Source organism: Falco naumanni, chromosome 5, assembly GCF_017639655.2.
Source record: "Falco naumanni isolate bFalNau1 chromosome 5, bFalNau1.pat, whole genome shotgun sequence".
Taxonomy (NCBI): domain Eukaryota; kingdom Metazoa; phylum Chordata; class Aves; order Falconiformes; family Falconidae; genus Falco; species Falco naumanni.
Window position 1 is genome coordinate 44533162 of NC_054058.1, and position 22791 is coordinate 44555952.

Genomic DNA, 22791 nt, shown 5'->3' on the forward strand with positions numbered 1-22791 from the left:
AAGACTGAAAACTGCATGAATACATGCTGCAATTTTCAAAGGAAAAAAAAAAAAAAGCTTACTCAGATGCATTCTTGACCAGAAAATCAAAACACTAGCAACTCAGAATCCACAACACAGCATGAAAAACAATCCCTTTTAGTCAAAGACCTATATCATCTTCCTTGCTTCATTTTATAGTAGTATTGAACACCAATGGAGAAGAAGATCTTCTATGAATCTTCCTACTCAGAAGGAGCTATAGATACCAAGGTCAGCACTTTGCACTGCCCATATCGTAAATTAAGCTTGATAAAGGTCTATTTTCTGAAATTCCAGCTTGATGTTATCTTGTATTAGGTGGAAATCCCCCCAAATTAATTGCTAAAACAAATTCTGCATGTGTGATAAAAAAAACCCAGTCACTGTCTGATTAATGCATACCATCACAGTGCTCTCTTCTATGCTCCCTCAAACAATTGGTATATATGGCAGATGGAATTGGCATATCTCTGACTTCAACAGGTAGTGCAAACACCTTATTTCTCCACCTGAGCAAGCCCACAAGGGACATGATAGTTGCAGAAGTTATGCAGTATACAACATGTGGCATTCACCATCAGAACCACTACACCTGTAGAAAACCAGACTTCTCATTAGACATTGTTATTCTTTAATGTTCACTCATTCAGGGCATCTTGGCTCTGCTTATAGAACCAAACCTTGCCCATCCTACAGCAGGCAGCATCACCCCACTTACCAGTAGAGCTTTGCTATTTTATCGATCACTTTGAGTACCGTGTTCAGTTTGGGGCTCCCCATCACAAGAAAGACATTGATGTGCTGGAGTGAGTCCAGCAGAAGGCTAGCAAGTTGCCTGGGAGCTGAAGCACATGATGTACACAGAAAGGATGGCAGAGCTGGTTTTGTCCATTCAAAGGAAAAAAAAAAAGCATACTAAGATGCATTCTTAAGACTTAGAGGAGACCTTATTGCTGTCTACAACTATCTCATCAGAAGAAACAAGGAAGATGGAGCCAGGCTCCTCTCAGAGATGCACAGCAACAGAACAAGAGGCAATAGACACAAGCTGAACAGGGGAAATTCCAAGTAGATATAAGAAAGTAGTCAAAAAACTGGTTGCCCAGAGAGGCTCTAGAATCTATGTCCTTGCAGGTGGTGAAGACTCAATAGACAAGGCCCCGAGAAACCTGATCCTGTTGAATCTGCTTTGTGCAAGGGATTGGACTAGGTGAACTTCCAGAGGTCCCTTCCAACCTAAGTAATACTATGATTCTATGATGGGAATAGGAAAAAGTGTGGAGAAAACTAAGTACAGTCTTGAGGAAGCAGTTTCTGTGCCTTTAATGCACAGCTCCCTCATTTCTTAAAGGATGGTTGCTCAGTATCCAATATTCAAAAGCAGTCTCACCTAGTTTCATGCCAAATAACGACATGTTAATATAGTTGGCTCTACAGACACCTCAGACTGCCCACAGACCCTATCACCCTTCACAGCAAGCGATGACTCAGCTGTCCTAAGGACAAGGAACAATCTTATCTGCGCAGACAACTGAATTAGCCAGGCACATGGCCTATCCACATAGCTGTAAGGACATCCTCGAATGAGCTTTAAAACTCCAGCACATTTTTCCTGCTGGAGAATCAGCTGTTTTCATGTGTCCCCAGATTCAGCAGTAATGACGACCTAACATGTGTAGAATGAAGCACATTTGGCTTTAAGATGAGTACTGCACAGCATTACAGTTACCAAGATCCTCTTACATGCTGCATATATTTTGCCAATACAGTCTGAAGCCATGAAGAAATATATCGCCAACAAAAGCAGCCAAATGTGAATGCATTCTGCCAAAAGAACTTGCTAGCTGCGCTATGCCAACAGACTGTTTGCCAGCTAGATCTCCTCATGCAGAAAAGGCCGTGGATTTCCACTGTCTCTCAGACTCTCTGTCAGATTCCAGTATTAAATGGATGGATTAACATTTTGCAACCAACAAGGTGACACTGGTTATCTTCGTAACTGGTTTTAGTCACAAATCAATACTAGTCAGCATGTCAATTTACAGCATCATCTGTATTGAACCATGTAAATACAGGGTTGCAAATATCTGGGAGTGCCTAATGAGATGATATTAAACTCCATAATGCAGACTTACTTGAGAAGTCTGTGAGGTTTCATATGCTGCTACAGACATTACAGGCTTACTACTCCAGCATGCACACCCAGCAGACACCATCCTGAAGCAGTTTTACAGGCTGTGGGCTAGTACAAATCAAAAGCATGGATATAACATGCTACCTAAATGGTAAATCATTGTTTATGTTTCAAACTAGGATTTTGCCTTATGCGGTCCCAACAATAAAACTACCTTACTGGAAAACTAAGTGGTGATTCAGGGTATTTGAAAGTTCTCTGATAAGATGTTTTTGTTGCTGTTTACTAATCTAATAAATAAGGAACTCTGTGGGAACACACTGATTCTGATTTAACTTTTTTTGAGGTTTGAAAGTCTAGCCAAAGAAAAAGAAAGAAAATAACCTAAGCACAATCTGGTGCTGAACCACAAAAAAAAATCACATGAGGCATCAGATTTGCCATTTTTCCACATCATGAACTGAATGTTCAACATTTAATTTATCAGAAACGTTTTGTGTCTTCAGCTTCTTCTATTTTCAAGAGAAAAGCTAAACAGCAGAAAGTACTTAAAATTCTTAGTTTATTAAGAAGGACTTTATTAATAAAAAAGTATGGGAGAGGAGAAGATGTAATTGCTGTCAAACCAACAAGTTAGCACAAGCAAGCTACAGTTATCCAAGAATCCTCCCTACAGAAACCATAGTACATTGATGAACCTGTAACAGTTTCAGCCACACCTTCTTTAACATATTCAAAGCGAGACATCTACAGCAAAACAAACAAACAAACCAAACCTGCGGTCAAATGAAACACTCCAGCAGATCATCTTCACCCCCTCAGGAGAGGATGAGAGAGATCAAGTACAGTACAGATGTGTAAGCAGATTACCCAAAGGACTGCAGAATGACACTCAAATACTGTTATGATAGACTAAAATGTGGGCTCTATTGAAATAACAGAAGAGTCAATGCCTGCCTTAAGGTAGCAGTGGGGTCTGTATGCAAAGACAAATAAGAAACTAATCAATTATAGATCCTGTTTCTTATACCTATACTAGAATACAAACAAAAGTGCAAAAATTTCCATTATGTCCACCAGTAATACTGTAACATCATAGCAAAGTTGACCTTGCAAGTCACATGAGCAAAATTAAACACTTGATCTCTGTGGTAAACACTATACAATATTTACAATCAGCGTTAATACAGATTTATGAGAACTACTGGTATCCTGTAAAATTGATACTGTACAGACATAATCAATAGTGAAATGGTTCCATCCAGCTGAGTTACAGTTAATGATCCCCACTGCAATGAACTCCACTTAGATGTTCTCTGTTGAGGAACCTAAAGCAGGAAAGCTCTTGCCTTCCCAAATCTGTTCTCAATTCAGATCCCATCAGTAACTAAATCGAGTTGATAAAAACCATTAGGAGAAAAAAAAAGAGACATGAAAACAACTGCTTAGAGAAACTACAGTCTACTACCTCTAAGCCAGCAAGTTGTTTCAGGAATCCATTTTCATAATGTGGCAAAAGAAATTCTGCTCATTTTAGAAGAAGAGCATATTTCCAGGTTATACTGGCTGAAGCTAAAAATGAAATGGATTTCCTAGGGTAGCAAGCTTGTCAGAAATTAGGGTGAGCCTCATGATTGCCTAGAAGCCATTCAGTAACTGGTGAGGAAACATGAGGTGTCATTACCAAACTGCCTAAAGAGACCATTTACACATATTAAATTTCTGAAGGTAACTATATATTCTGTAGCCCTGAAAGATGAATTCCTGGAAAATCTGTTCTAATTTTTAAGGGCATAATTCAAACTTAATAAGGAAACTTACCAGAATCTATTTGCTTTCTGCAGGTCCTAGTTCCTTGAGAGGCATCAGCATAAGAAAACAAACTTCAAGTTTCTCTCCAAGTTTCAAGTTGTTACAAACTAGCATTTTGAAGAAAGCTTTCTATTGCTATTATTCAATATCACTCCCTTAAATGCTTGTATAGACTATTAGGCAAACACTTTCAAAGGCCCTAGGTGATTAGCAAATATATTTATGGAAATAATTTACTTCAAATTTAAATTGAATCATGTTCATCATTTAAAGCCTTCCAGAAACCCTCTTTAACCACCTCTTTCTATAAATTAGTGAGAGTTTTGCTTTTGACTTTAATGGTTACAGGACCGGCTCATCCTGACATGATTTAAGACATCCCCCTTTTAAAGGGATATGTTAGAGATACGCACATGCTCAGTAATACTTGCACCTTCACTGAAATAATTTTTCTTTAAAAAGCAGTTACCACACAGTCATATGGAGCACAGAAAAATACCATCAAAGTAAGCACAATGTAAGCTGGCCCTCTGACTCTTCAAATCTTCAAGCTTTGGTGTAGTTCTGCTTGAAAAATGTAGCTATTCAAGCTGTGTTTAGATTAATAGACATGGATATTCTTCCCACCTACATATTCTTCCCACTTTAACACTGTTGTGAGGAGGTATTTCTGATATCCACCTACAACAGAGAGAGCTTGGTGCACAGTCCTTTTAAATCTCAGTACTCCAAAAGACATTTTCTCATAATTTGTTACAGACAAACCTTTTTGCAATATCTCCTGTTCATGGTTTTATCTACGCCCCAACAACAGGTCAGTTCTGAAAATCACCATTCTAACCAGTATTTCTAGGACACTTTCTCAGATTTTAGGATAAATGCTAAGACCACACTCCAGCAATGTCTAGCTATAGGCTAGCTGGGTATGAGTTCAGATATGAATTCAAATATTTTTGTTTATTGAGCTTATTGCTTTAAAACAGGTGGTTCAAACTAAAGAATTAACAGAATGACTCAATAGAGTAGAATTAAATCATTTCAATTAAAGGAATAGTATTCCTGTGGTACATAACACACAAAAAATAAACACTTTATCACTTAAATGTTAGCAATTATTAGTATATTAAATTGAAGGTAACTGTTCTTTTGGCTGCAGGAAGTACTTTTCCCATTATGGCCTCATTAAACTCCAAATAGGAACTGTAGGATGAATGGGAGAAGGATATTCTGGGGACTTCTTGGGTTAATATTAATTTAAAGCTCCACCTCCTCTGAAATACTGTTTAGAGTACAAACCAAGCAGGTGCAGGTTAAGATGAGATTGAGACAACTAGTATGGTATTCCTTCAGCATGTTTTCTGGCCTGGGGGTGGGAATATAGTGATGGCTTGGGTAAATCTTTGTGGATGTTTCCTTACTGAAACTGTAAATCCTGTTAGCATTGTCTTGAGTAGACAGCTCTTGTTATATGAAATGTGACAATCAAAGCTAAACTTATCTGTTGTTTTGGGTGTTTTTTTCATTCTCATCTCCCTGTTCTCTTCTCCTCATTCTCTTTTTTTCTTTTTTTTTTTTCCTCTTAATTGGAGGCATTTCTGGGGTAGTGGTGGTGTGCTATCACTTCACGTCTATGCCTCTGGTGACTGAGACAGGCTAAGGGCTAACTCTGGCTTAATGAATGTTTTATGTGCTATTCTGTGAGTGTAGACTGCAACAGTCTCAGAGTCTACAGGCTTCCCCTCTTGTTTAAGCTTTTCAGGGAACAGGATGCCATAATACATGTCTGCGCTGCTGTCAACTAACAGCCTGCTTAGGCCTCAAGATACCAAGTTTAGGATGACATAATTTGAGCATCTGAACAGCCTGAACTAAATTTGTAAGCATTTTTTTCTTCTTAGGAGGAGTGTCTGAGACTGGCTTTTCTTCCAGCATTAAGTACCTCAGCTGGAAGGACCTATTCTTACTAAAGAATAGCCTGTATCTGAGAACTACTAAAATTGTTTTCTAGCTTTAAAAAGAGTCTCTATGTAAACATCACAAAAACTGCATGTCTTAAAAAAAGCACTTATAAAGTCATTTGAGAAGCTGTTTGTCTTAAAATGTAATGGAGTATGCTTGAAACATTGTTCAAATTATACAGAAAGCCTGTTTTAAAATGGCATACTGCATACAGCTGTGCTGCTTTAATTTTGCTTTGGAAAGATGAAGAGTGTTGTTAACACCTGTTCACGCCTTGTAGTATGGCATTTGAAACTGGCAGCACTAGGCTGTCTAAAAAGCCAGCCTCTATTTTGCTTTTTAATTAAAACACTTTGATAAAACTTAAAAAGTTTGAATCATCTACTAACTTTGATCCACATCATTTCTGACAGAAAAGGATGAAATATGCTTATTGTACAATAATTACATTCTCTTTAATTAAGATACTGCTTTATTTGGTGTTCTTTTAGAATACCATCATTACTGCTTCTTCATACAGGCATAAATGTATGCTTAAACACTTAAATCTGGAAATCTGACTTTAGTGTCACCAGTAGATCGCAGCTAATACAGTACAGGACACTCATACCCTAAGGCTGGTTTTGAACTGCCTGCAGAATCAAATATAACTCTGCATTATTGGTCTACTCTGTTTGACCTCACCACAATCACTCTCTCTTATCATGCAGTTTCTCTTCCTGTAATTTAAATATCCAGGAATCCTGTTTCCAAAAGCCAGCTTTATCCACTGGACAGATAGAGCATTCTTTTATGGTGCAAATGTCAACATTGACAGCATAAAAAAAAAGTAGCTGAAAAAGGGCATAGTTGTTTTTTCTTTTTCACAACACCCTAGTGCTGGAAACAGCCTAATACCAGTAACAGTGATCAACTTTTTGTACATATTAAAAGTAATTTGTTGAAACTATAATATATAATTTTATGAATTAATTTTATTCTATATATTTCCATATCAGTAACTTTAAAGGCAAAAGCTGTTGTGTACAAGCTGTTGTGCAAAGTAGACGAGGTAATTTGTAAAATCAGTTTGTTCAGTTCTTGCTCTGAAAAACATAAGGATCTTTACTTTTACCTTTACTAGGGTTTTACTTCTGGTTGTCACATCTCTCCTAAGCTCACTATTTTCTTTATGTTATCCTACTTTGTCTAAGTGCTATTAAGAGTCATTTCTTGGCAAGTTATTGAAACTCTTTGCAGTCTAAACTTTAGTAAGGCCTTTGACACTGTCTCTGTTAAACTTCCTTATAGACAAGCTGCCAATGTATGGGTTAGATCAGTGGACAGTGAGGTGGATTGAAAACAAGAATGCCCAGGCTGAGAGGGTTGTGCACAGCCAAGTCACTGGTGGTACACCCCAGGGGTCATTACTGGGGCTACTACTGTCTAACACTCTCATTAATGACTTGTATGACAGGACAGAGTGTACCCTCAGCAAGTTCACAGATGCTACAAAACTGGATGGAGTGGCTAACACGTGTTCCAGAGGGACCTCAACAGCAAGGAGAAATGTGCAGAGAAAAACCTCATGAAGTTCAACACAGGGAAATGTTATTCACACCTGGGTGCAGGACTCCATCCCAGGCTCCAGTACAAGCTGGAGGCTGACTGGCTGGAAAGCAGCTCTGCAGAGAAGGACCTTGGGGTCTTTCCAATCAACATGTTGACCATGAGCCAGAAATGTGCCCTTGCAGCAAGGAAGGACAAGAGCCTCCTGGGCTGCATTAGGAACAGCATTGCCAACAGGTCAAGGTAGGTGGTCCTTCCCCTGGTGATACACAGCTGGAGTGCTGCGTCCACTGCTGGGCTCCTGTCACGGTTTAACCCCAGCTGGTAACCAAGCCCCACACAGCTGCTCACTCACTCCCCTGCTGCTGGGAAGGGGGAAAGAATCAGAAGAGTAAACCAGAAAACTTGTGGGTTGAGATGAAGACAGTTTAACAGGTAAAGCAAAAGCCGCGCACACAAGCAAAGCAAAGCAAGGAATTCATTCACCGCTTCCCACGGGCAGGCAGGGGTTCAGCCATCCCCAGGGAAGCAGGGCTGCAGCATGTGTAACAGTTACTTGGGAAGACAAATGCCATCACTCCAAATGTTCCCCACTTCCTCCTTCTTCCCCTGGCTTTACATGCTGAGCATGACATCATATGGTATGGAATATCCCTTTAGTCAGTTGGGGCCAGCTGTCCCAACTGTGTCCCCTCCCAAGTTCTTGTGCCTACTTGCTGGTGGGATAGTATGAGGAGCAGAAAATGCCTTGACCGTGTAAGCACAGCTGAGCAATAACAAAAACATCCCTGTATTATCAACACTGTTTTCAGCACAAATCCAAAACACAGCCCCATACTAGCTGATATGGAGAAAATTAACTCTATCACAGCCGAAACCAGCACAGCTCCCCAATGCAAGACAGGGACTTACTGGAGTGAGCCCAGAAAAGGGTAACTTAGATGATTAAGGGGCTGGAGCATCTGACATGAGAGGCTTAGAGAGCTTCAAGCGCTCAGCCCAAAGAAGAAAAGGCTAAGGGGGATCCTATTCACATGTATAAATGCTGGATAGGAGGGAATGAAGAAAAGGGAGGCAGGCTCTTCTCAGTAAGAGGAATGGGCACAAATTAAAACACATGAAACTCCATCTGAACACAAAACCATTTTTTTACTCTGTGAGGGCAATCAAACTGTAGACCAGGTTGCCAAGAGAGGTTGTGGAGTCTCCATCCTTAGACATATTCAAAACACAGCTGGACATGGCCCTAAGCAACCTACTCTAGCTGACCCTGCTTGAGCAGGGGTTGGACAAGATGATCCCCAGAGGTTCCTTCCAACCTCAACCATTCTGTGAATTCTAAAACAGAGATACTGCTAACATTTCTGTTACTGTTTCTCCTTGTAAAAGCTACGTGGGAACAGGATAGAAAAGAATCACCTCAATCTCCAGGTTGTACTCTGCTTGATGTTGCTTTCCTAAACTAGTCAGTCCTAAAAGAAGCTAGGGCTCCCATTCTCACACCTCCTACTCGAAGGTTAGATGGTTTTAAAAACCTTACTCTATTTTAGCCTGGTTCACACCCACATGTTCTTATCCCCACATTGTTTTTCAGCCCAACTATATTTTCCCCTCCCATATATTTATAGAGACGTGGGCTTATTTAGCACATGAAAACAAAGCTTTTATGGGCTCTTATAATATGCTGTCCATTCCTGTGATCACCCTCGTAGCCCTTCCCTGCACCTGTTCTAGTTTTATTTCATCCTTCATGAATAGGGAAGAGCACAATGGCACACATTATTCCTTAAAAAAAATGTGTTAATGCCTTCCTCTCTGCTCTATTGTAAAAATTTTCCTCACTCTTTGTAGGTAACAGATCATTTGATTACTCCTGCCAGACTTAACAAAATAGAAGACTTGGGTTCTTACCCGCACTGTGCTTGAAGTCCACACTACTGTGGGTAACAGATGTGAGGCACCTTTCTGCATCCTCATCACACTCACAGGGCTATGTCATGCTGGCTGCAGCCATTTCATTAAGATCTTGCTTCCAGACAAAAATCAATCGAAGTCTTTCTATTATGGTTGTATTTCCACCCACGTGCAACCTCCGATGCTGCAGACTGCTTTTCTCAGGAAATCTTCAGCAGCCTCTGTAAGATCTCCTAAGAAGTAGAAAGATCTTAGCCATGAGAGGATCTGATTCAAGTTAATCAGCACATACAAAACTACACAGCAGAGGGTAGGTGAGTTTGGCCTTCTTTAAACAAACAGTAAGCCTGCATTTTAAATCATGCCTATGAGAAAATTTTTCAAACTTGTTCTCTGCTTGTACCTAGTTGTCTGTAAATAAAATTAAAATTAAAAAAAAAAATCTGGGTGAAAATTTTCAAAAGTAGCAGAAGTGACTTAGGCTCATCAGTCACCTATGAAAATGGGACTTCAGGGCTTTGAAATTTTCATTCTAAGTAAGTTTCTGAATTAGAGAAGCTTCAGTGGCAGAGTGGGCCATTTGATAAGCCAAAAATAGCCATTAGCAAGCAAATATAACCCTAACGAGATGTAATCTATTTAGAAGAACTTTGGAAGGTAGAAGGTGATGGAAGGAAGGGAAAAGCTAATGCAGAGATCACTTATAACTTATGATGTAAATGAAATATGATCCCATGGCATCTTGAAGCTTGGGATATATTTGTTCATGAGCTACAAGCCCATCATCTTCTATATAGAGTTAGGACAGCCTTGTAATATTACATTTTTCTGCCCATCCTCCTAAAAATTTTGAAGGAGAGTGAGGTAGAAGTTATAAAACAAGGTGGGAGACATTACTCTCTTATACTGACCAATCCACTGGCAATTTCCTGCTCTTCACTCCTATTTGCAGTTACATTGTTTTCAATGACTTTGTTTCTGTTCTGACATTTATCGTGCCATTACAGCCATTAATATGTGAAAGCCTGTTTTCAAACCCCTAACACTATCATTCCTCCTATCTTCCATTTATTGGAGCAAATATACAATGTGAAGACTGGTGGGAGGCAATATTTTTCGTTTGAACATTACAAAGTCTACAGAACTGAAATAAGCTGAAAAATTAATTCCCATTTTCTGTCTTTTGTAACCACAATTCCACCCTCAAATATTTTGCTACTTGGAGTGATTATGTATGTTCATAGGAAGGAAGCAAATGGCAATCCAATATTAAGTAGACTTGCTATAGCTAAAATTACAGAGTAAATACCAGTTCACTTACTCTCAATTCATTAGAAAATCTTATTCTCAGTATCTTAATACATATACAGTGTTACACATTCTGCTAGTTTTCAACAAAATTATATGCCTCCTTTCTCGTGTATGATTTTTCATTGGTACTCCATATGAATACAGTCACTCTCTAAAGTCAGGGATGCTTACCCTTTGCTTGAGATTATATTTTTAGAGTGTCAGTTATAAAGATATACTAAAGCAGTAGCTCCCTTTTACTTGATAATAAACATAGCCCAACAGCTGAAAAGATATATTTACAATCTTCCACCAGAATCCTCCCAACCCCTTACTGCTAAGAAAAACAAGTGGGCCACTGCAGCATGTCCCAGAACTATTTTGGTATTGAGGGAAGTGCAAGTTCCAAAGCAGTGTGGAAAAATGCCCTGCCAGCTGCTCCCCTCTCATACAAATGTAAGCTTAAGTGTCTTCCCTGACCAACTAGTAGATGAAAGAACTTTCAGATAAGTTGCTTCTACATCATTACTGCCACATCCACACACATTTTTAGGTGTCTGGAGGTTCAAAGGTTCAAATGAATCACTGGAAGCTCATCAAGTATCACACCTCAGCTGTTCTACAGTAACTGGCTGTGCAAATCAACAAAAAAAAAATGCAAAGTAACTCCCAGCAGCTTAGCTCCCTTCACTATGGATTATGCTCACTCAAATTACTTGTGCCTGACACATACTAAGAGCACGGAGCATACAGACCTATTGAGGCACAGTGACTTGTTACCTCATGCCAAATGGCTCTGCTGTATTTATAAAAATAAATCTGCTTTCAAAGCTCTGGCACCTGGAAAGTCATCAGTGCTTTAACTCTCACCAGTGAAGTTAGCCAAGTGCCAGACGTTCTACTACTCTGCATGCCAAGACCTTGGTTCAGCTGAGCATTTCAAGGGCCCATCTCATGCCTACTGATCACAAGCTATCAGCCCTGTGCTTTGTCTGCTGATCAACCCAACAGAGAGGCTTGTAGCACAAGTGCCACGCCAAGACCAGAGTAAAACACTGGGTATAACACACTTTCACTCAGAAGCACTATCAAAGCAGAAGGTGGCAATCCCCACCTTTCACATGGCTGTCTAGAGGCTGGCATGTTCAGGGAAGAAGTAAGAGACTACTCAGATGAGGGAATCAAACCCAGACTCTTACATTGTTCTTGGAAGAATGAGGGCATTGGCCTTTTCAAAAGCAATTTATAATGGAGTTCATGATTCTAAAGAAAAGTTTAAAAGTGTGAACCTCCAGAGAGTCAAAATCTTGGGAAGCAAACAGAAGTCAGGTGCACATGGATTTTTTTCTAAATCTCATGAGCTCCTGGAACCCAATTCATGTATGTGGCATTAATGACAATATGTGCAATAACGACTATCATAATAGCTGACAAAGCACACTAAAACTAGTTTAGGCTGGAGATGAAAAAGACAAAGAAAATAGTTGGATGGTCTGTATGAAACTGCATATAAATACAGCTTCTTGGTCAAGCTGAGACCAAAAGCCAGACAGACATGGTCTGGCTGCTGCTGCTGCAAAGTTAGTGCTTCCCCATCAAGAAAGCCGTCATAAGATCAAGCAATTAGTCATAAGATGCAACATCACCTCTTGCACCTTGGCTGTTTTGTTTCTTCAAATTGACTCGTTTCATTAGTATCTTCTCTTTCTTCAGAATGAGTTTCAGGCTACTTGTAAGTTGCAGTCAAAGTCAGGACTGAAGCTGATTTATGCCAAAACTCATTAGCTATAAGCAAAGTAGTTCTGCAGAGTCTTCAGTTACGACATAGTACCAGCATACTGCCCAGATTTGTACAGCTGAAGCCAAATTCAACGCTCTTGTAACTTCAGTGCTGTTGTCTAGGCTAGCTAGACCAATATTTGTTTGCAAAGCAATATCTATACATGTTGCAGTCACATCTTTAACTGTAACACAGATACAGACACAGGTAGTTATCATTAGCGCTTTAAACTCACATAGACATGAAAACTGACAATTTGCCTTCCCAACTATTTGAGACACTAAACTTTTGTGAGTAGGTTATGTTTTAGTAGAACCTATGGATCACATTTGGAAGGACATTGCAAAGGGTAAATGACAAGAAAAAGCAGAGAAGCATTCTGGGAATTATATCTATCTCAGTGTAAACTGTGCCAAACTTCCAAGACATCCTGAAGACTGCTATTTCAAAATGAAGAGATGCTAGACATTTGCTACACTGCATTTTCATTCCCTAACCTAACGCTCTTACGAACTCAAACTATACTGAAATTGGAGGGGAAGCAGCCAAGCCATGAGAAACTTCCTTCAGTCTGCCAAGATAATTTTCCCTTTTGACCTTTTTCTGAAAGCAATATATTACATCATAGCAATGTGTAACTTTACTTTGCAGTGCACATATATATTTAAGGTAAACTATAACATATTATACACACGTGCAGCCCCATTGAGAAACTGTTTTCAAAAAAAATACTTTGGCGATCCAAGTATCTGGGAAAGAACCAAGGCTAACAAAATGCTAAAACTTAAAAATGTCTTGGAATTTATGGGATTTTCATCCTCTACTCAGTTTCAGCTCTGATGCTTTTATAAGCAGTAATCAAGAGGCCATGCTGCAGATGGAGAGGGAAGAAGCTACAAAATAGCACAGCCACCTTCCTACCACTCAACCCTGAGCACGTCTCATGCAGAGTGGCACTGTTGGAAGAGTTACTGCCTCCATATCACCTTTCATACATCCAGATTCATTATAATACAAATTTGTTTTAAATATATCCAGGCTGTACTCAACAGTTTTGTGTTTTTATCTGCCAATAAGCAAGTTCTATCTCCAGTTTCCACCTCAGGATCAAAAGCAAAGGCTGGGAGCTTCTGCTACAACTTCCATCTGCAGAACCTCTTGTGTGGGCAGCACCACAAGAAAATCTTCAAGGCAGACTGCAGCTCAGAAGACATTGATGGCTATGTTTGCACAATGTAGTGACAGTAGATATAAACATTGAGCATGTTTTACATTTAATTTCAGAGCATGTGAACTGCGGGTATACAGAAGATGGGACACAAATATCAGAGAGAAAGACCCAGAGGCAGCACCTGTCACCTCACCTTTGCAACAACTGTAGCTACAAAACAGGCTACCACACAAATTCAGGATTTTTTTTTTTTTTTTATAGGGGAGAGGGGGACATTTAGATTTAGTTGCACACAAACATAAAACAAACAAAACAACCCAAGAAACAAGCAGCTTTCCAAAGTATGGAATCCTTCCTTTCTTAAATACTAATGCAAAATGTATGCTACTGGTTGCAGGAAGGACTATATTTTTAAGTTAAAAAGTGAGAAACCACACACATCATGCACTAAGGCATCTGTGGCTGATGCAGGAATCAAAATAAGGAAAGACAACACACAGAAACTGAGTCATCTTTGCTGTGGGCTACTGTCAATGGAAAGCTCAGCTTGACCATCACAAAGAACAAGCTGTCAACAAACTCATCACTGATGGTGGTCCAAGGGCTCACTAACACTGTTTAAACAATGGATAGGACCAACATGAGAATGGAAGTGGAACCCAAAACATGCTGGTTGATCCCACCCATGAATCCTCCCGATAATACTGTTATGCAGCCTAGCCAAAATCAGTCCCACATTTGCAAGTGCCCTTAAGCATCCAATTCCTATAGATTTCAACGGGAATCAAGCTCCTAAATGCATTTGTCAGTCTCAGCTTTACTGTTTCACCCTCCAACAGCAGTGAGAAGCTGCCCTCTTTCTGCCTCAATACCTTTTAGGAGAAAGGGGGAAAAGCACATGCATGTCTTAGGCATGATTCATGTCCATTTTGCAAGGAGATCACGCCACAGCCAGCACAAAAAGATATATCAAGAAGTGTATCATTATGTATGACTTTTAATAGTACATGACAGCACTGGCTGGTTACCACTATATTATCATAAGTCTTTCAGAAACTCTGACAGCAAAGTCCAATACTGAGGAAATCCCTATTCTCCTTCTCTTTCTTTCAGACATCTTTGAAAACTAGCTTTAAGGTTCTGCATGTCTGTTATGTTTAACCACTATTTTATAAGCAAAAATTATTTAGGTATACTTACCCTGGCCAACAAGCACTTTGATTGCATCAGTTTATAAAACACAATGGAATGTATTTGGGGTGACTCTCTTTAGAGTTATGTTCTGTTAGTGTTCAACCCCCCTTATGAGAGGAGATGATTGAAGAAAAAAGAAAAATAACATATGGCAGCTATTACCAAAATAAACACAAACCACATCTTGTTCTGAAACCCTGCATGTTACTCAAGTTACTTTAAGAGTAAAAAGAGTTAAAAAAAAACCCAAACAACAAAAAACAAAACAAAAACCTCAAACAAAAAAAAAAATCCATTTATTGCCTTCTGGGATTATTTATTTTATTCCATTTTTGCCTGGCAACAGGACATCCTTGCTGGCATTACAAAGATCTGATATTCATTTTAAAAAAGAAAAGAAAAAAAGCAACTGTGCTAGAAATCATGAATGTAAAAGAAAATTCTAGCACATGCTGAGTCTTGCCCTCCAGTACATTAACAGAAATACTTTTTAAAGAAAAGTTTAAAATTTTTGTATACTATTTCAAAACAAAGTAAAAATGGTTAGTTTTGCTTTACCATTGCAAAATAATTGTTTAGGATTTACAGAGTACAGTCTTTGAAAATATTCCTTACCAGTTAAATCAGTATCATGGCTAATGTGAATCCACATGATCTATTTAAGTAATTTTGTAGCTCATTTTTGCACAACATTTCCATTAAAGTTTTAGAAGTAATGCTACTAGATAAGCCAGTGATCCTGTTGTTTCCATGAGCACTTGCAAAAAAACCCTTCAAAGGAGGTTATAAAAAGCCCTGAAGTGACAAGTTCTAGAATCATCTGCCCATATGGGAATTTTCTTTTTAATAACAGAGAATATTTTTATGTTTACATCAACTTCTCAAACTTAAATTTCAGTTATTCCAGATTTGTTCATCTACATCTGCATAGCAAGACATATTATCAAAGACAGATGTGAGAACATTGAGAATGGAAAACTTTACTTGAATTTTTATAAAATACCCACATTATTTTTACTAAACAAAAGCTCTTCCAAAATCACAGAATCACAGAATAGTTTGGGTTGGAAGGGACCTTAAAGGTCACCTAGTTCTAAGCCCCCTGCCATGGGCAGGGACACCTTCCACCAGACCAGGCTGCTCAAAGCTCCATCCAACCTGGCCTTGAACACTTCCCAGGATGGAGCATCTACAGCTTCTCTGGGCAACCTGTTCCTGAGTCTTGCCACGCTCACAGTGAAGAATTTCTTCCTCATATCTAATCTAAATTTACATTCTTTCAGATTAAAGCCATTCCCCCTTGTACTATCACTACATGCCCTTGTAAAAAGCCCCTCTTCAGCTTTCCCGCAGGCCCCCTTTAGGCACTGGCAGGCTGATAAAAGGTCTCCCCAGAGCCTTCTCTTCTCCAGGCTGAACAATCCCAACTCTCAGCCATTCCTAATAGGAGAGGTGCTCCAGCCCACTGATCAGCTTCGTGGCCCTCCTCTAGACTCACTCCAACAGGTCCCTGTCTTTCTTATCTTGGGGGCCCCAGAGCTGAACACAGTACTCCAGGTGGGGTCTCACCAGAGCAGAGGGGCAAAAATCACCTCTCTTGACCTGCTGGTCACGGTTCTTTTGATGCATCCCAGGACACAATTGGCTTTCTGTGCTGCAAATGAACATCACCAGGTCATGTTGAGCTTCTCATCCACCAACACCCCCAAGTCTCTCTCCTCAGGGCTGCTCTCAATCCATTCTTCGCCCAGGCTGTATTTGTGCTTGGGATTGCCCCAACCCACATGCAGGACCTTGCACTTGGCCCTACTGAACTTCATGAGGTTCACATGGGCCCACCTCTCAAGCCTGTCAAGATCCCTCTGGATGGTACCCCTTCCCTCTGGCATATCAACCACAGCCCACAAACTTGCTGAGGGTACACTCAATCCCACTGTTCATGTTGCCAACAAAGATGTTAAACGGTGCCTGTGCCATGATGGTCTTCACTTGGACATCACGCTGTTGACCACAATCCTTTGAGTGAACCATCCAGCCAATTCCTTATCCGCTGAGTAGTACATCCATCAAATCTACATCTCTCCAGTTTAGAGACAAGGATGTTGTGCAGGACAGCATCAAATGCTTTGCACAAGTCCAGGTAGATGACAGCAGTTGCTTCCTTCATTACCAATACTGTAACACTATTGTAGAAAGCCACCAAATTTGTCAGGCATGATTTGCCCTCAGTGAAGCCATGCTGTCACCAATATCCTCCTTAGTTTCCACACGCCTTAGCATAGTTTCCAGGAGGATCTGCTCCATGATCTTGCCAGGCACAGAGGTGAGACTGACCAGCCTGAAGTTCCCTGGGTCTTCCTTACTTTAAAAAGGGTCCTCCCTTCTTAAAAATGGGCATTACATTTCCTCTTTTCCAGTCAGCATGAACTTCACTGGATTGCCATTACTTCTCAAATACAATGGATAGTGGCTTAGCCACTTCATCCACCAGTTTCCTAGGACCCCTGGATGTATCTCATCAGGTCCCATGGACTTACACACTTTCAGGTTCCTTAGATGGTCTCAAACCTGATCTCCTACAGTGGGCAGTTATTCATTCTCCCAGTCCCTGCCTTTTCCTTCTGTGACTTAGGTAGTGTGGCTGGAGCACTTGCTGGTCAAGACTGAGGAAAAAAAAAGTCATTGAGTGTCTCAGCCTTCTCCATGTCCTGGGTAACCAGGTCTCACGTTTCCTTCCAGAGAGGGCCCGTGTTTTCCCTAGTTTTCCTTTTATCACCAACATACCTATAGAAGCTTTTCTTGTTGCCATTGACATCCCTGGCCAGATTCTACCAGGGCTTTAGCTTTCCTAACCTGGTCCTTGACTGCTCAGACAATTTCTCTGTATTCCTCCCAGGCTGCCTGTCCTTGCTTCCATCATCTGTAGGCTTCCTTTTTTGTGTTTGGTGTTGTCCAGGAGCTCCTTGTTCATCCATGCAGGCCTTCTGGCATTTTTGTCTGACTTCCTCTTTGTTGGGACACATCAATCCTGAACTTGGAAGAGGTGATCCTTGAATATTAACTTGAATATTCATTTTTTTTAAAGCAAGGTGATTCAATCTATATTCTATACGTTTTCTCCCAATCCCCAAATTTTTATCTATTTATGTCCTGCATGAAGTAGCACTTTTTCCTCCTTCTAAGAAATGAAGTTCCACACTTCAACAGGAGGTCTGCTCTGTTCTCCACTACTCTTTTCTGTCCAGCTGTTGTGCCTCATGTTAGCTTTTGGGGGGTTAACTGTCTACCTTGGCAGCCATTACTTCATTGCACACTTTGATTCTGGTCCTTGGATGAGTCTTTTCTTTACCACCTGCGGTTCTCTCATTCTTAGCAGCTCAGTGAGGACGTGCTCTTTGTTAGCACTCTGTAGGGTAATCCAGCTACCTACTACTCCTAAAATGAAGCTTTTAACTTATTTTTGTGTACTCACACAGTGACAATTCATTCATACAAATGCTAGTTATTCCTATGCTACAACATTCAACTGTGCCTCTCTCTGCCCTTAACAAATTTGTATTGCCCCTTCTGCATACTCAGGAAGACCCACTAATTCCCTGGCACAACCTATATACCTGCACACCCAGCTTGACTCCACACACTGCCTTACATGAGCTGTTTCTGAGCACATTCCTTTCCCCACATTCATTCACACTTTCTTCCTCTAGTACTGTTCAACTTCTAAAAGCACAAATATATTACTCTAAAACCTGGAGTTTCAAAGTGTTGTTACATGTGAACGTTAGCAAGTAAAAATGTGGAAGTTCAATGTGTTAAGAAGGTATCTTGTGGCTGCAGAAAGAAAAGGTAAAGTGGAGTATGCATTAATGAGCGGTCTGTGAAGTGGACTATGAAGTGCAATCATCCACCAACCAGGTTCACCTGAAAAGACAAACATGGAAGAACATCCTGTTTGAGTTTAGATTATATCCACGTTTCATAGGTGCTCCACAGTGTTCTTATAATGAAATAATGTTACCCAAGTAGCTGGATTCCTATCCAGCTTGTATCTGCAAGTGAAAGGAGTTTAGGAGTTTCCTCGTTCATGTAAAAAAGAATTTAAAGATATATCAGCCTAGTGGGGTTTTTTTTTAGTACACACTACAAAATTAATTTGCAGCACACTGGCTGTACAACAGGGGAAGGCTGCTGACCATGATGCAAATTTTACTCCCAGCTTAGTGAGTTGTCTTGATGTACTTTAAAATCTTACTTCTATTGTCAGTTTATGCCGAACTTCAGCTGCTGTCATACCTTTCCATGCACTTTTCTCCTAAATATTTATTTCATAAAGCATTAATTAAAAAGAAAGGACAGTTTCTTTATACCATTTTAAATCTGAAATTGACTTTAGTATTTCAAGTCTGTTCACTCAGAAATACGAGGTTGACATCAGGTTAAAGCTCATAAGGTGGCAAATGCTCAATAGCCTGTAAACATGAAAGGTGTCTTCAAATATCTGCCAAGAGAACAGTATCATGATTGCATCTGTACAAGTATACAGCCCCTAACATAAGCACAAATTTTACAGTACCTTTAGAAATGAGTCTAGTGAAGCAGTTTCTCTGCAGGAGTCAAAATCATTGTAACAGGGAAGTTGGTAAAACACCTAATGTTACCTTAAATAAACTAATATCTCTGTATAACACATGCATATTGTATTTAAAAACTGTTTAGGACATGCTGACAGCATCAGCATGAACTTTAAATTTGTGAAGTAAAGTACTTGTACTACATGTTCATTCTTCAGACTTTACTATATGAAGTCTGTACATGGAGTTCAACTGAGGACAAACTGAGTGGCAGACTTTACTTCATAGTCAAATGGGACTGCTCCACTGTTGTTAAACCAGGAAAGCATACATCTGGAGTCCACATAATACAATTAGTACACCATTTTGCAGCATTCCAGAATGAAATGGTTTTATCATCTCTAATACCGGGGCAACACTTGCACATCAAGCTCACAGCACTCTTACCAAGCGTAATCCCAATTCTACAATTGGATCTAGTCTGCTCACTTTCACATACATGAAGCCCCAAAAGACTTCAGTATACCTTTGTGAAAGTCCATCTGGCAGTAGCCTAAACATTAATATTGCACAAAACTGATACAAAGGGGATAATGCTTCCGAAACACAAAAAGAAAAGAAAAAAAAAGATAAAAGGAAACGTGATTGGAATAATCGGAGAAAATCAGAAAAGGAAGGAGAGGTAAAGGCTAAAAAGCACATGCTCAGCATTTATACTATGCTATTTTAATTCATGTGTTCAGTTTTCATTTATTTTACTGGACTCTGGTGCCATTTACAATGCATCTCTAGAAATCATGTACAGTTAGGACAACAATTTGGGTCCTAGGGGAAAACTAGAGGGAAACTAGTACCCATCTGCCGAGTCCAAATTCTATCTGACAGGACCTGGAAAGTTTTCCAGAGACAGTTTGTCAAAAGAACTACAATTCCTCAGTAAATCTTTCTTCTCTAGGGAAAAAAGAACTTGAAGGGGTCCTAGCTAGCTCTAATAATACATTTTTGTTTGACTCCATCCCCCATATCAGTGCCATTTTATTGTAACCATACACAGAGAACATACTTCACCTGCTGAAAGCTAAGCAACAGAATCCCAAGCATATGCAAATGACTAGGCTAAATTCAGAGCCACCACAGTGATTTCCTACTGCTATCAACATGTAAGTTTACATGCAAATGTTCTGATTTCCCACAAACTGTCCTTCCATGATTCTCTGTGTATAAAAACAAAACAGGTACACAACTGTGCCTTTGATCCCAGCAGAACCCTTACACATATATAAACCTTACACATATACCTTAAATGTTACCTTCTGCTGGCCCTCTTAACACTAGGAGGTTCAACAGTTAAATTGCAAACAGGTCTGATGCATATATTTAATAAAAGTAGCTAAACCACAGTCTGAAACAAAAGCACTCAAATAAAAGTGATAACACCAGGCCCCACTGTAATTTGGCTCCAAAACTGGTAACACATTCAATTATCCTAGACCCCCTTCAAAAACAGAGCAATGATCAGCTTGCATGACTAGGTGTTGTCAAGTAGCCCATGATCAATCTCACACTCTTGCAATGGGTCATAAAGATGATAATGACTATGATAAAAAATTGGTGGGGTACCTATTATGAGTCTGCTCCACCCATATTGACCTGTAGACCTGATCTTTTTTAAAGGTTGCTTCATATAAGAAAGATTAAGCCTGACTAAACACGAGGGTCAAAAGCCAACATTTTGGAATGAAGCCTTCAGATGAAAACAGTGGAGAGGAACATTCACGGGGTGTTATTTCTTTCTCTGCCACCACACCTTTGCAGTAATCACTTTTTCCGGTAACTTGGTTGAACATTGCAACATAACAGCACTCAAAATATTGTTCAGATATTTAAGAAATCACTATACTGTACTCTCAAGATTTACCTTTGAAATTCAACCAGAAATAAGAGTAAATTTTAACCACTGTTTGCCTCTCACACAAAATTACCTTTAGTAATTATCTCAGTTATTTCCTGAACTCACAGCTACACAAAATAGCTTCCATTCCTATTTAGCACAGTTCCTCATAAAGCATACCTTGGCCAAGCTTCCAGTGTTTTTTCTGCCACAAATTACTATGATTTTCTACACAGTCAAAAAAGATGTGCATTATCTGACAAGCTCTTCTACTAGATGTATATAGTGTCATATCAGAAACAGACTGAAACAGTTAGTAACCTGGCTACACAAACATACCAAAATAAACATAATAAACAAATTACCTGTTCTGTGGGACTCGAGTGCCAAGTCTAGCCAAGCAGACTTCTGTTAGATTAGAAGATTGCTTAAATGGCAGTCTATCCTTCTTTGATGCACCTGTTAATAAAAGGGTAGTTGCATTGTATTATTATTAACCTGGCTTCTAAGGGATTGGCTCTGCCAGAAGGAGTTGTGTGGTTTTGAAGTAATCCCACTACCAACTCTTTCCTTCCCACCATTGCTGGAAAACACATTCCTCAGTACATTTAGCCAAACAGAACACGTGCCCATCTCTTAGCAACCCACTTCACAGTCCCACTTACTCTGCACCTTAAGCTAGGACTCCGGAGCAGTTGATAGTTGGTACAAGCTTGCTGCTGCTGCTGTGGCAGCGATAACACCTTAACCACATGTAGATTTCCAAAACAATTCAGGTATTTTTTCAGCTTTGAGTCAGTGAAGTTCCATTTTTCCCAAGAAGCCAAACTCCTCAAAACCTAGATATATCTTGCCCTATTCTATTCAGGAAACTGAATGAGGACCAATGAAAAGCCTACGCATACTACCACAGCCTTCTTGGAGCCACACTTATAATTTTAAATGTTTGAAGGTAAAGCAGGATTTCACTGCAATCGCTGGACAGCATAACTCTATCAACTGAACAAGCCTAGTAATTCACAATAGGTTTTGCAAACTACATCCACTTACACCAAAAATAGTCTATTATTAGAATTAACTCAAAACTCGAATAACAAGAGTATTATGGCAATGAATTCATAACTAAGGAGAAGAAAATACTAAGGACCCAATTGTGAAATGCATTGTTCAAGGGAAGAATATTTATGAACATAAACCAAACAACAGGAGACATCCCACTAACAAAGCCCTACAGCCTAAGGAGCTTAAACACATAATCTCACAGAGAATCTGAAATACGCAACAATGGTCTTAATTCATACTTAGTTATTTCACGAATTCTGGCCAAATCCTTGGGGTTTTATGTTGTCTCTATGATAAAGACAAAAGAATTTTGCACCAGTTAAAAAAAAAAATCTTCTTCAGGTATTTTTACTGAAGTTGAGGATCGTCAATCTAGGTTTATTGTAGAAGCCCAATAAAATATGCTAAACAGTTCTGTAAAGTACTACTTTTTCTATTTTGCTA

The 22791-nt window shown here is 39.6% G+C and overlaps 1 long non-coding RNA gene across 1 annotated transcript in view; it reads right to left on the bottom strand.

Annotated features, from left to right (window-relative positions):
- LOC121089150 overlaps window positions 1–15108 on the bottom strand; it is a 118425-nt gene extending 103317 nt beyond the window's left edge. Inside the window, exon 1 of the long non-coding RNA XR_005828141.1 lies at window positions 9386–15108. This is a non-coding gene — a long non-coding RNA (uncharacterized LOC121089150). The remainder of the gene's footprint in view (window positions 1–9385) is intronic.
- Window positions 15109–22791: the final 7683 nt, after the last annotated feature.